Here is a 17,869-nt window from a genome sequence, read left to right on the forward strand (position 1 = left end):
TTGGGTAAATGCTGTTTCACTTCCCTATTGACTTGACTGCCCATGTGTGAAATTGTTGTTTGGTGGTGTGCCATAATTTTCCTCTGGCGGATCTGGCATGGAGCGCGTCCAAGGACAAGACATCTTTCACTCTGGGGATACATTCTGTAAAACTCATAAGAAAAGAAAAAGAGTCGCAACAGTCAATAAATTCACAAATACGGGAATTTTTAAAAGCTCCAGGATTTTTTTTCAAGAAAATAAACGATTTGCGCATGGAGAAGGACTATTACATATCTTACACGCAAGCAGTAATTATACAATACATCACTCAGGATATGCGTACATATTCCTGACATGTTATTTAGGCTAGTGCACTTCTCCCAGTCCCTACATGATGCGCAAACAAGCTACTTCTCACAACCTATGTACATATAAACATATAGTACAAGTCGGTACATCGCATGGCGGCTAAGCGTACTCAGTCGGAGATGGTGAGGATCTCCCTTGGCCTGCCGAGGGTGAGGCGCAGTGAGGCTGGGGACTCAATTTTCTCCTCGCTAATAGGTTCCAGATGTGAAGCGTTGCGCTGAGCTGATGGAGCGGGCGCCATAGGCGGAGTAACACGAATAGGAGTGGGCGCAATAGGTGGTGCAGAACGAACTGGAGTGGGCACAATGACTTGGTTTAACTCCTCGGTGGTAGGCAGGCGACGAGCAGTGGCGAGAATGGTAGGTGAATGAGATGCCGAGGACGAGATGAAAGTCAGCGGTGGTGCGGTGTGCAGGAGCTCCCTCCTGTTGGCTGCACAGCCATGGACTGAGTCCATGTGGGCAGCTACAAGGTCGCCCACCAGGTTGTCAAAGGCTGCCTCCAGAGCTCGGAGGTACTCTACAAGCATCTCAAAAGCCTCGTCTCGCTCTCCTTTGGGACAAGCGAATGAGTAGTGACAGGTGTATGGCACGTGGCATGGAAGGTAGCGGTAGCGACGAGTCTTCATTGAAGGAAGAACATCCCTGAGACGAGCTATCACCTCACGGGCAGCCATCTGCATAGCATGCCTCTCCGTAGGCATGGCTCTCCCCAAGAACTGGAAGCGGCGTAACTCAACACGCCCTCCCTTGAATTGCACCGCGGCCTGGTGCATGGTCAGACTGTCGTTGATCTTGTGTGGGTAGAGTGTGAAGACTGGGCGCACTGATGGCCCCATCGCGACCTGGACGATGAAGGAGAGGAGCTTGACAAACCCCTCAGGCACGTTGGCGAACACCTGTGACTCACAGTCGTTGCCAGCCATCTACAAAAGTAGGCAAAAATTCTGAATGGTCAGATCATAAATTTATGCTGACTGTCAGAAAATGACTACATTTGTAAAAATATGAAAAAAAACTCTACTATGCTAATAACCGATTAGCAATTGCACCTAGTGGCTTCCTACAATCATCCTGGCTCTGATACCAAGTTTGTCACGACCGGTTTTTCAATAAAATACTTATTGAGAAATCGATCTTTTGATTCCAGTATAGGAAGAGTTATCCTTACTGGTAGACAAATACTTGAATACAGAAGGCCAGTAGCATCAAATATATTACAGGGTTGAGCTGAGGTTGCTCAACAATTTATTACAAACACGCCAATATTGTACATAAGGGCGGTTATGACACAAGGGTGTGGTGACATGCTACTGACTCGAGATAACAGTGGTGGTGGATAACATGACTCCTAAACTGGCAGCTCATCGAGTGTCGAGGTGAGGCTCGATGTATTTATTTGGGGTAGCGGAAGCAGATATAATACAGTGACCAAATCAAGGATCGCACGAGACTGACTGGGACTCCTCTAGGCGTCGGACTCGCTATCGAACTCTTCATCCATGAGATCACCTTCATCAATATCTGGCCAAATCAACAAGCCAGGTGAGTACTTTGAAAGTACTCGCAAGACAGTTCGAACATAAGATATAATAAATGCATGCACGAATGCGTCATGAGCAAAATAAGAATGCACATTCAAATAATAAGTATTGCACAACAAGGTATGCAAAAAGGAAGTCGGGCGGTAGTCCTCCCAAAATTCAACAAACAACTGAAGACCGATCGGGTGTTTGGAGCGACGCCTCGAAAGGTAAACAAATAAATAATCATGCCGCAGTCGGGCGTCTAAGCGACACCACATAAAGGGCTTATATTTGAAAGTAAATGACAAGCGTGCCACAGTCGGACGTCTGAGCGACATCGCAGAAAGGGCGTATATCAAAAGTAAATAACAAGTGTGCCACAGTCGGACGTCTGAGCGACATCGCAGAAAGGGTTTATATCAAAAGTAAATAACAAGTGTGCCACAGTCGGACGTCTGAGCGACGTCGCAGAAAGGGCTTATATCAAAAGTAAATAACAAGTGTGCCACAGTCGGACGTCTGAGCGACATCGCAGAAAGGGCTTATATCAAAAGTAAATAACAAGTGTGCCACAGTCGGACGTCTGAGCGACATCGCAGAAAGGGCTTATATCAAAAGTAAATAACAAGTGTGCCACAGTCGGACGTCTGAGCGACATCGCAGAAAGGGCTTATATCAAAAGTAAATAACAAGTCTGCCACAGTCGGACGTCTGAGCGACATATCAGAAAGGGCTTATATTTCATTATTTATATCTAGTAAATTCACGAAGATATAATACTCATCGGAAATATTCAACACATAGTAATAAACGGGTTAGTTCATCCACAGGAATAAACTTATAACCGGACTTAACACTCATGTGGTTCACCGGAGTTTTGTCACTGAGACTGACATTTGACAAGATAAGATGAACAAAGTACTTGGACATGTACAAGATGATTCAAAGGATTTTTTACTCTGCAGAGTTTGTATCAATTGCCCACAGCCAACGGATTTCCGTAGTCACGAAGGACTAGTTCCGTTTACGGTATTTCAGTAGAAACACATCTAACCAGTACACACCCATCCCACCTCACGATGCCAGGAATCACCCTAGACAACGTCCAAGAAAAACTTTGAGACGGGGAGGTCACAACCTCGAATAGCATGGGATCAAATTTATATACGCGCGCTCTAAGGGGTGCCCCCCTCTTGGTCCCAATCGGAAACACCCATGCCCCCTGACCGGATGACGGGATTTAATCCAGGGCCATGGAACCCTCATCACGGCCTCTCTATTTGGTGTGTACCAGGAAAACGGTTTGCAACTTACTAAGCCATATTCCTTGCGGAAAACATGTGGTAGTACAGGAAGGGAAACGAATGGGAACGTGACTTGATTCACATTGACACTGAAGTCAAATAGTCTGGCATAAGACTGGCATGCTACAACACTGCCATGTTACCCATTCTCATGCCATCACATGGCCATGCAAACTTATATCCAATAACATATGGATCTTCGAACTCACTTGCATCAACTTTGCATGTGTTATAACACTCATCGAAATGTTCATAAACATGCCATGTAATTACTTAATGCAAACATGCCACGAACACTCATCATATCAAAAGTTCAAACATGCTTGCCTAGTTCGGAGTAGTCGGAGTCTAGCTTGGCGAGGTTCGCGGTTCCGTCACCTCCTCCGGTATCTACGGTATAAGAAAATACGTACTTAATTATCATAAATACCATGAGTGCACAGAAAAGTGTTCCAAATATTTTTCTAATAAATATGAAAAAAAACTAGACAGAAAAATAAAGATGACAGAGAAAGAATCAATCAAAAATCAGTTTATGTTTAAAAGTTATAAAGGCTTTTAATCCAGGGACTCATCTGTAATGAATCAGAAAGTTTCCAGGGGCCAACTTATAAAAACAGAAAACGGTTCGGAAAAAAGAGAAATCACTGACAAGGGGGTCCCACCCGTCAGGTTTGAAATTTCAAAGGGGGAGGAACAGAGCTCGTCGGCGCCCGAGAGCTGCGGTGGTCGCCGGCGGCGATCCACGGCGAGTTGGGAGGATCGGAGAGTACCTACATGCTCAGGGTGTCCTTCCGCGTCGGTGGGTGGTGTTGGTGATCGTCGGCGAGCACCACGTCGACGGCGGTCCTTGCTCCGGCGGACGGCGGCTCGGGTGGAGTTGGATCTCGTCGGGGAGGGCTGCGAAGGTCAAATTGAAGCCGGGGTTAGATCACTGGGTTCCCGTGGAGACTACTGACGAGGTTAGGGCGGCGAGGGAGGCCTCACCGGAGTGGATCGAGCTGGTGGCCGAGGCGGATCGGGGCGGCCGGAGTTGGGGGAGGAGACCTCCTCGAGGTCCTCCTAGTGGCTTGGCGGGGTACTGGTGGGGTGCAGTGGTGGTGTGTGCTCGAGAACGAGCTCGGGACTCCATTTTATAGGTGATCCGAGGCGGTGGCCGAGAACGGGGATCTTCGGCAATGGTTACGGCGGTGCCGTGCTTGGTCGGGAAGGTTAGGAGGTTGATCACCGACGTGGAGGTCCACGGGCTCCGTTTAGCATCTAACCTTGGCTGGATTGGGCGTGCTGGGTGGTTTCGGCAGAACGGGGCGGCGCGGGCCCGTCGGCGGCAGAGGGCGCGCCCTGTGCTTGCCGGGCCACGGCGACGGTGCTGCGGTGTGTGCTGGCATGCATGAAGCCACGCGGAGGGCTAGGGAGTGTTGGGCGGCGCAGAACGGCATAGCGAGCCGGTGCTGGCTCTGTTGGCCGCCACGGGTGACTCTGCCATCGCAGAAGCCGCCGGCGTCGGCGATGCTCGCTGCCACCGACACCTGCGTCCGTCCAAGAGGGCGTGCGGTGCTCTGGCCAGGGAGAAGGGGCCATGCGCAACGCGCCAGAGTGCACTGGTGATCAATGACAAGCCACTAACAAAAAACGACACTGAAGATAACTCTGAACTCTGAATTTTTCTGAAAGAGTACAGGAACAGTGCCGGCCAAGTGTTTGATGAAATGATTCGAGCAAGAGAAAAATTTATTTGGGGCTGATCTTTGGTGTGGTGGTCTCTCAAAGCACCTGGGGGCTGCCTGAATTTTTGTGAAATTTTTGGAGAAAGAAAAATATGGATTTCACCAAAAATGATGAATCTGGTCCAAACTTGCAGAGGTTGAAACTTGAAAATTTTGAAAAGAGGAAGAGTGGATCTTGATGGTTCCAGGTTGTTGGTGCTAAGGACTATCCAGAGGAGTTGGTTTGAGATCAAAACTCAAAGTAAATCAGGCACTTCCTTTGTAAAGCATCTAGGCTTAGAATAAATGACAGAATTGTTTTGGGGAGGAAAATAAATGGATTAAAATCCAAAAATGGATTGAACTTGTTGGGACAGGATGTTTGGATTGCCCCAAAGTGGAGGGAGGGGTTTTGGGAGAATTTACCACATGAGGCATGGTAAAACCAAGGATGGTTCAAAACAAAAGAGTAGCTCCAAAACCCTTAGGGTTTCTTTTTAAAAGAAAAAAAATCCAAGAAATATTTTTGAGAAGGGAAACTCAGAAGAAAGGTTTTTAATAACGAAATACAAGGGTTGTAGAAGACACAAAAAAATAAATCAAAGCCCTTGCCAAGGGGAAAAATTTTGAGAGAGAGAGAGAGGTTTTAGGAAGGATTTAAATGACCTTCTTCAAACCAGGCAAGGTTTTTGTTGAAAACTTTTAAAAAGAAATTTTGGAGTGTCACAACAAGATGTGCGAGTATTACTAGTAGTATATTTTTCTTGTCATGTTGAGATTTTTAAACCACGAGTGCGAACATGCAGAGTAGCAATGAAGACCAAACACGGGATATTGGGCACATCTTCAAGGAGCGTGGCAAGTTAAAGAGGAGCTGCACCGAACCTGTAAAACGAGATTTGGTAAGTAACACCCTTTCAATTACTTTGGTTTAGCCTCGTATTCTTCAATGTGTATATGTTGTAGTTTCTGTTTATCTTAAGTCTGGTGTTCTTCGTTGTGTAATAAGAAGAGTCTTAATCGTTCTAATGATTTCAATTTTGCTTGATGTAGGAAGTGGGTGTTCTCACCTTGTAGTCTGTTTTTATTTTTTTTCCTTTTGAATTCACTTCTCCGAGTTCTGTTTATCTGGCTTCTACTAAATGGATCTGGGTTGCTCTGAGTATTGATCTAACAAAGAAGTAACTTCATGTCAGGATGCAGTTCCTGCGAGGAGGGAAGTATGGTCAACCTCGAGATCATGTTTCCAAAATGAGGCTGCATTACACACAAGGTGTCAGTTCCCTAATGATGCTGGATTAGACACAAGGTGCAAATTCCCATATGATGCTGGATTACACACAAGCCAGGTGGAGTCGTCAGCTGTTCGTGTCCTCGTGGCTCTATTAAAGGCTGAAAGAAAGCATGCAGCAACCCTTGAGAATGTAGTTGAGTTCCTGAAGAAGCGAAAAGAGCAATCAGATGCTCTCTTCACCCAAGCCAAAGAACAGATGGAAGAAGCCAGAAATAAGCTAGCAGAGGCAAAGCAGGCTAGGCGTCTCCTGCTATCTAAAACTGTTGTCAATATAAAATTTCCTTCATAATAGCTAGGTTCAACTGTTTAACCAGTCAACATGCATGTTGTGATGTCCGTGCATGTACTGATTTGGCACAAAATATATTTTTTCAGGTCATGTAAATAGTAATTACTTTCCAAACAATAACAGACGAAGCATTGGACATGGTATAGTTCACGCGCAAGCCCGACATTCCAAGTTCAACTTCCACATCAAACTCATGTTCACAGATATCTGCACATCCATACATAATATCCACAACCATGATTCACTTTAAAGCCAAAAAATGTGAGGAGAGTTATGAATAAAGAAAAACTTCTACTAGTTCCTGCTACGAGTGCGAGCACAACAAGTCATGACCATGTGTAAATAAATTATATTTTAGTCATTTTTTGTGTTCTAAAATGCCTGCCAGCTCGCGGAAGGACGTGTTGCCGGCACACGCACGGATTCAATGAAGGCAGGTGGGGCAGTCTTAAGCTGGTTGCACGCGGCGAGGAGGCGTGCTCAGCCGGGCCTGCAGCAAGTGGGGCCCTCTTGGCCGGCGCGCCGGTTCAATGCCTGCGCTATGAGAGGTCGCGTCCGTGTCAGAGCAATCACTCCCTCCAGTCCTTTTTTGTTTGGGTATAGCAAAATCTCATTTTCATTCACATTTTACAAGTAAACTTCGTGGACAAACTTTGACCCAAAATACGATGGGGACTAGTAAACCAGAATGGAGGTAGTAGTTTTGTTGAATCAAAGAAGGGTTTCCCCTTCCGATTTTCATTAGTGAAAACCAGCATCTAAATCCAAACCATAGTATTTACCCTAGAACTACCGGGTTCAACATCTCGCAACATAAACCCATACAACCATACGCCAAGGAGGTACATAGTACTATGAATTCCATTTTCGCTCCATACCAATCGTTCTAAAAACTACTTAGTACTTATAACGCACCATTGAAAATCGGAACTCTTAACCCCGCTAAAAATGATATTTTAAACATGGCTACTCGATCTGTGGCAACTGGCGAGCCACCGCCTCCAAGTCGTTCACCTGTGGTCCCGACCATCAACTCCTACGGATCAAATTATCACGCGAGCTGACTATTCCTACAAAGGTGCTCCACCGCGTACCCGGTACCCGCGAATGCGGCAATCGTGCACCTAGGGTTTTAGGGTTTATTTTTTAACGTCGCCTTTACGTAACACTCATGTGTGCGAGACAGCGAGAGGCTGACTGCGTGCGTGCGCCTCTTCTCTTCATATATGTACTCCACCATTTGTCTGGTGTCTAAAAAATTATAATAACTACTAGCAATGTGCCAATCCGTTGCCACACGATCAAAGTAGATTAATACATATTCACCGATTTGATAGAAAAAAAGTCTAGTTTTGAAATACGTATATCACTAAAAATATGTTATGTTTCACTCAAAATATATTCCTTTTGCGGTTTTGATGAGATAAGGGAGGAATTTTGTTGGTTTCAAGATTCGAGAAGTGGTATATGTCTAATTTCTACTCTTACTAGCAAGATGCCCGTGCGTTGCATGGAACATCAAGATCTTGTTGGAGAAAAGGATGAACGAGGGAAGGCCTTATCTGGAAATGTGGTGAGTAGTGCGGGTAAATTGCCATATTTTCCTTCCTATCTGTCAGATATAAATCGGACGACCTACATTGCAGGATGGCAGGCCCACCATCATCACCAACTCTGTTTTTTATCCCTACTCTTATGAAAAGCATTGTTGGTGATGATCGTGTGTGTGCCATCCTGTTATATAGGCCGTCCGATCTATATCTGACGGATAGGAACGAAACTATGGCAATTTCGTGAAAAGATACCCACACCCCTCTCCACATTTGCAAATAAGGCCTTCCCTCGTTCATCCTTTTCCCCCACAAGATAAATGACTCATACAAATGCATCTTGATGTTCCGTGCAACGCATGGGCATCTTGCTAGTTGTTGCAAAAAGCCCATGTGTGTGTGAGAGAGTGGGAGAGTGGAGGAGGACGGAGTGCATGTGTGACAAAGACACATGGAGTGTGTGTGCGATAAGTATCAGCTTAAAATGAGGCAATAGTGTGTGTGTGTGCACGATCGAGATGGCGTGTCTCAAGAAGGGAAGAAAAATCTACATAGATACAAGGAGCGGTAGAGAGACATGTATTCGATAGTGGAAGCACGAGTGTGCGGGTGTATAAACCTGTCTAGAGGCTAGTCGATAAATGTTTGTGAGAGAAATACGAGTCGGGGTGCGAAAGCGAGAGTTTTGTGTGTGTGAGAGAGAGACGGTAGTCGGGAAGGGGAGTGGAAGCACGAGTGTGCGGGTGTATAAACCTATCTAGAGGCTAGTCGATAAATTTGTGTGAGAGAAATACGAGTCGGGGTGCGAAAGCGAGAGATTTGTGTGTGTGAGAAAGAGACGGTAGTCGGGAAGGGGAGTGGAAGCACGAGTGTGCGGGTGTATAAACCTATCTAGAAACTAGTCGATAAATGTTTGTGAGAGAAATACGAGTCGGGGTGCGAAAGCGAGAGTTTTGTGTGTGTGAGAGAGAGAAAGAGAGAGAGAGAGAGAGACGGTAGTCGGGAAGGGGAGTGGAAGCAGAAGTTGTGTGTGTGTGTCTGTGAGAGAGAGAGAGGGGGGGTGTTGTCTGATCGGTAAACAAATGAATAATGTCAGTCTGGGATGGAGACGAAAAGGAGACCGCAACAAATGTTGTGTCTACAGGAGAGAGAGAGAGAGAGAGAGAGTAATTTTAGTGGTAGGAGTCATATCTAGAGACATATAGGGTGTGTGAGAGAATCCCATAGAGAGAAATACAAAGTGAAAGACGAGTGGAGACTGTCTGTGTGGCGGTGAAAAAGAAAGCTTAGGTACCGAGTGATACCAGAGAACAGTAGAGACGTGAGAGATAATGAAAACCGTGTAATGTATAATGATAGGGCGAGTGTGACACTTCTCAAGGGAGACGTCGAGAGACCATGTTTGCGAGGATAGGAGAAACATGAAGTGAGCATGCGGGTGAGCTGGAGAAAAGAGAGTGATAGCTACATGAAGGAGCATGCATGCAAGAGAGATGGGCGTGAAAGGAGTGAACATCAAAGGGATTCAAATATTTGAATTTGAGATGATGATACATGTAATCCATACTCGAACCAAAATTGATCTATCAAACATGCATACTCATATGAATTCACACACATCTATGTTATTTAATATGTAGATATTACTGATCCATACATTTTAGTAGAACATAATTTGGTTAATTTTTTTTGAATTCAACCTTAAGATTTTGAGATCATTGTATTTGTAAATCAAATTATACATATAAAGGAGCAGAATTCTTTGTTGTGATTTTGAAAGTATATATAAAAAATGATGTATATAGAAGTTAATTCCAATTGAAAATGGATCCCGCCCGAAAAAAATAGAATACAAACGGGATTCAAATTGAGTTGGCACGGTAAACGTGCACTCTGTAAAATTTGAACGAAGCAGGGAAAGTCGCAGTAACCGCCCGAAACCAAAATCTGCGAGATGGAAATTACTACTGCCTATCCCTGCCACGCAAAGCCTATATGCTGGATTTCTATAGGTTTCGATAGGGGTAGGTTTGTAATTTCACCCAAACGTGACGTAACCGCCTCTCACCTAGATTCATACACGGTGGGCGCCAAAACACAGTGTGTCCTCGGCCGAAATTGACTCCCTCCCTGATTCATATTCATACACAGTGGGCGCCAAAAACAAACTCTCGTTGGCAAATATTCAGTGTATGCGAGATTACCGTCCTATCCCCAACCGACTAATATTGTTGTGATGTAGGAAATTTGAAACGGGGGCTAAGTTTGTAAATTTCCTCGCATTCGAGACAAGTGCACCCTGAATACATGGTTCCCCCTTCCTCTCTACCTCCATTTTCCCCATTCGTACTCAGTGGGCGACAAAACACCCTCTCCACCCCAGCCTCCTCCGTCCGCCGATGTCCGCCACCCCATCCACCGCCGTCCTCCTCCACCATGCCGGAGCTGATACCCCGATGCCGCCATCCATTACAAGAGATCAACCTCTCTCATCCACAGCTTCGGACCGGGATCCTTGCATCCCGTCCTCTCGCTTCATCCCCGCCGTCGTCCACCTTGCCGGTGCCGCTCCTATGACCATCTCGTCCACCACGCCCCACCACCACCGTCTACCCTCCTAGATCTACTTCCACGCTGCTGACAGCCATCGCTACAGCAGCACCGTCAAATTCTCAGCAGATGCATACACGACGCCGCACCAGAGGCGGTACTCTTTCGTATTTGCTCAACTTATTTATCGCAGAAAGAAAATAGATCGCCATTGCTTTACTCTGATTTCTTGTCTTGGTTGCGAAGTTGCCTTTGTCCGGTTTGCACCTCCAGATCCGCCATGGCACGCTCAACACTATACTCCCAATGCTTATGGTTTTCCCCTTTTATATTCCACACTAGTTAAATCACAGTAGACTAAATCTCAAAATTGGGTCAGTGGATTTTTCAGAGCTCGCCGGAGTTGGCCGGTGCGAATGAAGGGGCTCAGGTGGTTGTGGGGCCTCCCTGAACAAAGAAAAGTCGGCGCGGGTCGGGGTGGGGTGGGGGTGGGTTGGCGGAGGAACACAGGCGGTGGGGGCCGGTGGTCTGGCCGGCGGCCCGTCCAGTGTTCTGTATGGGAAGAATCAGAGATGAGGAAGAATAAGGGTTAGGAGACGTAGGATCTTCATCCAACCACCTGAAATGGTCGAGAGACAGCTGGGAGTTGCATTCTTAATGCGCTCTGGTTCATCATGTGTGGGCACTGCGCAACCAACATTTTATTATCCAAAATCTGCTTGCTCTTCTTTACCATGTTCCTCTTCTGTTCTTCTTTAAAATTTACTCTTTCTGTTCCTAAATACAAGTCTTTGTATAGATTCCACCATGGACTACATATGGAGCAAAATGAGTGAATCTACACTCTAAAATGTATTTGGATACATCTGTATGTGATCCATAGTGGAAATCTCTACCAAGACTTATATTTTGGAATGAAGGGAGTATGATAGTAGTACAATATGTTCCTTGTACTAAAGATGAGCAGGGACATTTGCAGTATAGAGGTCTATACGGTCGGTTGTGATGGACACTTTGTGCATCTTTGATTCGTAGGATTTTGTAAACATAGGAATAGGATTTGTAGTGACCTGCCCACTTGAATCATATAAGAATAGCAAGGAAATGTGGGGAGTTGTGTCACCTTTGAGAGTTATACTGATATTAACAGCACCGCACCTTCAGTTGAAGAGAACTGGTATCCGACGCCTTTCTAGTCGTACCGGCAGTACTAGCACATATATTCCAGCAAATTCCACTTTGCTGATTTTACTCTGATGCTTACGGTTTTCCACGTTATATCTACACTATGATCTGTGTAGCTGCTTTGTGTCGCACTAGTAGCAATCCACTCTTGAAGCTAAACACTGCAATGACTTACAAAATTGGCACCAAGGCATTGAGTGCCATTCTGGATGCAATGAAACTCATACGCTCCCCACCTATTGATTCTTGTTCGGAATATGATCCTAATGACTATTCTAACCTCGAGGAGTCAAAGGCAGATGGCCTGTCCTGTTCACCCATCAAGGTGCTTGTTCTAATTTGGCAAGGTTTTATTGATTGCGCGTATCTTGCATATGTTATCTTGCATTTCTTCTACTTTGTTGCACCGCCATCTGCTTAGTTTACTCATCATATATGTCGAGATGCCATGCCCATCCATTATCAATACATATTCCATCTGTCATCATACCATGTTTTTCCACTCAAAGGCTGTTCTTGTGCATCAGACATCAAAAAGGAAGAGGGTGATTGCCGAACCTGAAGGAGCACCAGCAAAGTCCTTGAAAAACATGGTGGTGCCAGAGAAATCAGACAGCACCCCACTTATATTGGTTGTACAACCAGTGACACAAAACGTAGGACCGACTCCAGCAGACTGTACCCATACTTCACTGGCCACACCACTAGCCCCACGACACAGGACCTGCACTCCAGCAAAAGGTATACCGATTTCATTTGCCATAGCACCAGTCGTACCACAGAAAAATCCCACTCCAGCAAAAAGTAGAGCAAGTCCACCGGCCAAATACCTATCACAACTACAGAGATGGCCAATTCCTGCAGATTGGAACCCCATTTCATTTATTCCCAGTTTAAAATACAATGCTTTCAATGTTGTTAGGGACTACGTGCATATATTCCCATCATGGGAAGATTATAGTGAAGACAAACACCATTTTCACATCTTCCTGTCCAACTTACGTGTAAGTGCTATTATTCATGGTTATTATTTTCCTGTTTTCTGCTGATTGAACACATCAATGATTTACATTACATTGTTGTAACTAGGCGAGGATCAATCTGGATAGTCATGACGAGCAAAGCTTGCTTGTGCTTTCCAAGGAAGCATTGCAGCAGTATCGGTGTTACCCGAGGAAATCACACTTTGATGGCAAGTCTATAAACGAATTTCCAGTGAAGTCTCCTGTGCTAAATTTAGAAGACATTGAATGGAAAAAACCTTGTTATGCACTGGCCTCGTTCCCAGGATGAGGTACTGTCTATGAAATCACATGACAATTTGAACTTCTACTTTTCCGCATGTGCCTTACGGATCTTTTTTGCAGGAAATCTGCTCGAAGAAGAATTCCGGTTTGAAAAGAACGACAGGGTATCGCAAATATGCTGCCCGCTGCTTTGCCCTTGTTAGTACCTGTTGTCCTGTATCACTATACTTGCATACATACCTGGTTCATTATGTGACAGCAGTATGCATGATAGCTTGCTTATCAATTGTTCGCTTCAAATTATCTGATCTGTATGAATGGTTACATTAGTGTAGAATATATCCAATGCCAATGAATTTTTTTAGCTCTGCATTGTTCTTGTAAGTACGCGATGTCCTTTATCAGTGTATTTATATTGACAGGTAGTCGTTCACGTACCATCATTCTGCAGCTTATTTTCCTTTGCCCTCCATTTTCTACATATCAGATATATATTTACTCTTACCATAAGGTTGGTACCGAAGAAGTTTAGCTATGGATTGCTCTTGGCTGTACCTTTTGCCTGTATCGCTGCACTTATATTTATAGCTATTTGGTCATGTAGCATCACTTTTCATCTTATCTTAAATATTCTTCATTTTTTCGTATATTATCACATCTATATTTACTCTTAACAAAATGTAGAATAAAGGTAATGCTTATGAAGAAGATTATGTGGTAAACTTCTTGAATTGTCACCCCATCAGCATGGACAAGGGCTTTATAGAGCATGTCTTCACCAATAATGTAAGTTTGTCCTTCTCAAGCCTTCAAACTTTCTTGTGTATATTTGGTTAGGCATGACTGCAACAGCTGTTTACTTTTGGTGTTTGCATCAAATTGCATGTTTAAAGTTTATTATGTAGTTCATAAACAAAAGTTTGTCCTTCTCAATTTAAGTTTTCAGTTGTACAACCAAGTTCCTTCTTCATACCATGTAAATTAAACTATACAGAGCAAGTGGTCTTATTTTGCACTTCATGTATGCTTCTGTTCTTCATCCGTAATCCATTGGTGTGGAGAACCTACCCACTACAACACAATGTCATATTCTGCAATGTCTTAACTATGAACAATGTCATATCATTCTACTATTATTTAAACCTTCTCTTTATTTTTCAATCTGAAATGGGATAAATTGACAGCACACTAACCATTGATACTTATGAGTTCTGGATCTGTAATCGAGTGGTGTCGTGAAGCTGCCAACTCCTTCACAATGTCATTTCCTGCCATGTCTTGACCTGAACAATACCATATTGTGTTAATGCAATTTTAAACCGTGTCACTTTATTCGTCAGTAAGAAATTTGATGAATTGTCAGCACTGATACTTTTATATGAAAAACCTGTCATCTGTCTGCTTGTTTATCTTTCAGAGTGAGGAAGATATAAGTGTTGAACAAGCGCAGTCTCATCAGCTTGCTCAGCTGCTTGCGCTGCAGCTGCCCAGCAAAGCTAACCTTTATTGAACTCTATTGAAGTGCTATCGGTTTTGTATATTATTTTGTCGGCGTGTTTATTTGTACTGGTGGCGATCTTTGATGCCCAGTGTATGTAATCTGTTGTCTGCTGGTGCTTTATTATCATAGTGGCGTACTTTGATGCCCAGTGGATGTAATATGCCGTAATTTATTTATTATATAGTCTAGGTTTTTTCTTATTCACGGTGCTGCAGTTATTCTACTATATATATATATCCTGTCTTCGCAGTAAACCGGCCAAACCGTAAAATTACGGTACATACTCGGGCCGTCATGCAATCACGATGTATGATCCGCATCATGGGCCCCGTCATCTTGGTCCGTTAAAAGGCCAAAAGTAAACCCGGGCACTAGTAGATTCGGGGCTTTAATAGGCCGAGTAACCCCCGGCCCTCTTTTCGCAAGAAAACTCAATGGGCTTTTAGGAGGCTGAGAAGTAGGTTGGGCCTGAAACGTGCCGAACAGCTCACGGGGCGGCGGCAGCCCGAAATGGACCCCGACCCATGATTGTGCGAATCAAATCACGGGCTTTTAACAGGCCAAAATTTTCTCGGTCCTTGTTTGGCCCAATCAGATATCGGCTGCGAGCAGGCCGGATGCAAACCGGGCCGTAGTTAGGCCCAACTATATGACGGGCTTTTAACAGGCCGAAATTAATATAGCGCCGAAATGTTAAACGGGCCCTTAACAGGACGAAACTAATATCAGGCCAAATTATTAGATGGGCCTTTAGCAAGTGGGCCCAAAAGCATAGCGTCCAGTTGACGGGCTGAATCTGATATGGGCCATAATTTAGCCCAAAGCCTCTTAAAGGGCCGGACCTGATCTGGGCCGTAATTTGGCCCAGAACGTGCTAGGCTTTTAATGGGCCGGATCTCATATGGGCCATTATTAGACCCGGAACGTGGCAGGCCATTAATGGACCGGATCAAATATGGGCCGGCAATTGGCCCAAAACATGGCAGCTAGTTAATGGGCCGACCTACTAGGGTCCTCAAAATCTTGTGGGCCTATAGCTGGGCCGGCCCATTAATGTCGGCAAAATCTCGTGGGCCTTTAGCTGGGCTGGCCCATTATGATCCGCAAGAATCTTGTGGGCCTTTACCTGGGCCGGCCCATTATGGCACACAAAAATCTTGTGGGCCTTTACCTGGGCCGACCCATTATGGCCCGCAAAATCTTGTGGGCCTTTAGCTGGGCCAGCCCATTATGGTCCACAAAATCTCGTGGGCCTTTAGCTGGGCCTGCTCATTATGGTCTGCAAAATCTTGTGGGCCTTTAGTTGGGCCGACCCATTTAAACTTGATGGGCCGGTCCACGTGTCAACATATCATAGGCGCGTCTCGCCCATTGGATGAGTGGCACCTGTGCCAACGCAGAGCTGACACGTGTCTCCTCCAGCCAATGATGATTTTACATGTGGAAAATCCCCATTGGTCGGGGCTGTTAACGGGTTATCGGATCCAAAACCCGACCCGATAGCTTAACGGCGTTCCGTTACGGTGGATGCCACGTGTCGGTCACCCTTGACGAAAGCACTTCTGTGACGCGCGATTTATCGTCATGGAAGTGGAAACTTCCATGATGATAATTTTGGTAATGTCATGGAACACTTCTATGATAGCACAGGTATGACTATCTTGATTCTGTCATAAAATCGTCATGGATGTACATGCATGACAAAAAACGTGACCTACTGTGAGAAACACATATCATCACAGAAGTGTATTTTTTTTTGTAGTGCCAATATCTCTTCTTGATCGAAGTCTCTTTGACGATCCATAGTTTCTGCAAATATTACAACATGGCAATTGATATACAAACATGATAGATGGATATATCGAAGTTATCGGGGAGGGGTTATATTGACAACGATGACATATACATAGAAAAAAACTGTTATCGCGGAGGAGTATATATATATATATCGACCCCCCCTCTTGTCGAAGTTATCGAAGAGGGGGTATATCGACCGCCTCTCTCTGATGATTGTCCGACGTTTGTGTAGTGTCAAAGGATTCAAACAAAATCATGTATTCATCATTAGGCGAAAGTAACAGGCGCATGATGGTACGAAGCTCTCCAAAGTCATTTTGGAACGAAATCCTAGATAGGATAATTCGCTTTTTGGTACAAAGTACAGCAAGAGCCTTCCAAATATCGCTATTTGGGAGGCCTGTGCTAAAATTTGTACCAAATGGCGGATTATCCTATCCGGAACTCCGTTTCAGAATAACTTTGGAGAACTTTGTACCATCATGCCCCGGTTACTTCCGGCTAATGATGAAGCCATGGATTTCTTTAATACTTTGACACTAGGCAACCTCTCGGCCCCTCGGTGATCCTCGACCCTAGAACCCTAGAACCCGTGAACCATAGAACAATCGACCCTCAAACCCTTGACCCTCGACCGTCCTCGAGGACCCTCGACCCTCTGTGACCCTCGCGACCCTCTAGCCTAGTTTCCAATCGTTGACCCCTCAGCGATCCTCGACACCCTCATTCCCGATAAAAAGAAGAAGAAGAAGAAGAAGAAGAAGAAGAAGAAGAAGAAGAAGAAGAAGAAGAAGAAGAAGAAGAAGAAGAAGAAGAAGAAGAAATAGAGGAGAAGAAGAAGAAAAAATAGAAGAAGAAAAAAGAAGAAAAAAAAGAGGTGAAGAAGAAGGAATAGAGGAGAAGAAGAAAAATAGACTTATTCTTCTCCTCTCTTTTTTCATTCTTCTTCCTCTTCTTTTTTTTCTCTCCTCTTCTTCCTCTCTTCTTCTTCTTCTCTTCTTCTTCTCCTTCTTCCTCTTCTTATTTTCCTTTTTCCTCTCCTTCTTTTTCTTCCTTCTTCCTCTTCTCCATATATATAAAAAGTACATACATGCATACAAAAAATACATCTAAAAACTACATATATCTAAAAAAATACATACATACATACATGAACATCTAAAAACATCTAAAAATACTTACATACATATGAAAATACATACATATATGAAAAATCATATATAAAAAAACCGCAACGAGGCGGCGGCAGGGGGGGGCAGGGGCGGAGCGGTGCTCACAGACGGAGGCGTTGGGGCAGGGGGCGCACGGCGGGGCCGAGGGCATCGGCGGCGGGCAGGGGTGCGTCGGGACGGGCGAGGCCGCGTCGGGGCAGAGGTCGGCGACGAGGACGACACGCGGCGCAGGCGAGGGCGTCGGCGGCGGCGAGGGCATGGCCGAGCACGCGTCGGCGACGAGGACGGCGGGCTCGAGGTCGGCGACGAGGACGGCGTCAAGGCGGCGAGGTCGAGCGGTGGCGCGGGGCGGCGACGGCGTGCGCGGGCAACGGCAACGGCGGCGACGGGGCAGAGGG

Source organism: Triticum aestivum, chromosome 4A (assembly GCF_018294505.1).
Source record: "Triticum aestivum cultivar Chinese Spring chromosome 4A, IWGSC CS RefSeq v2.1, whole genome shotgun sequence".
Classification (NCBI taxonomy): Eukaryota; Viridiplantae; Streptophyta; class Magnoliopsida; order Poales; family Poaceae; genus Triticum; species Triticum aestivum.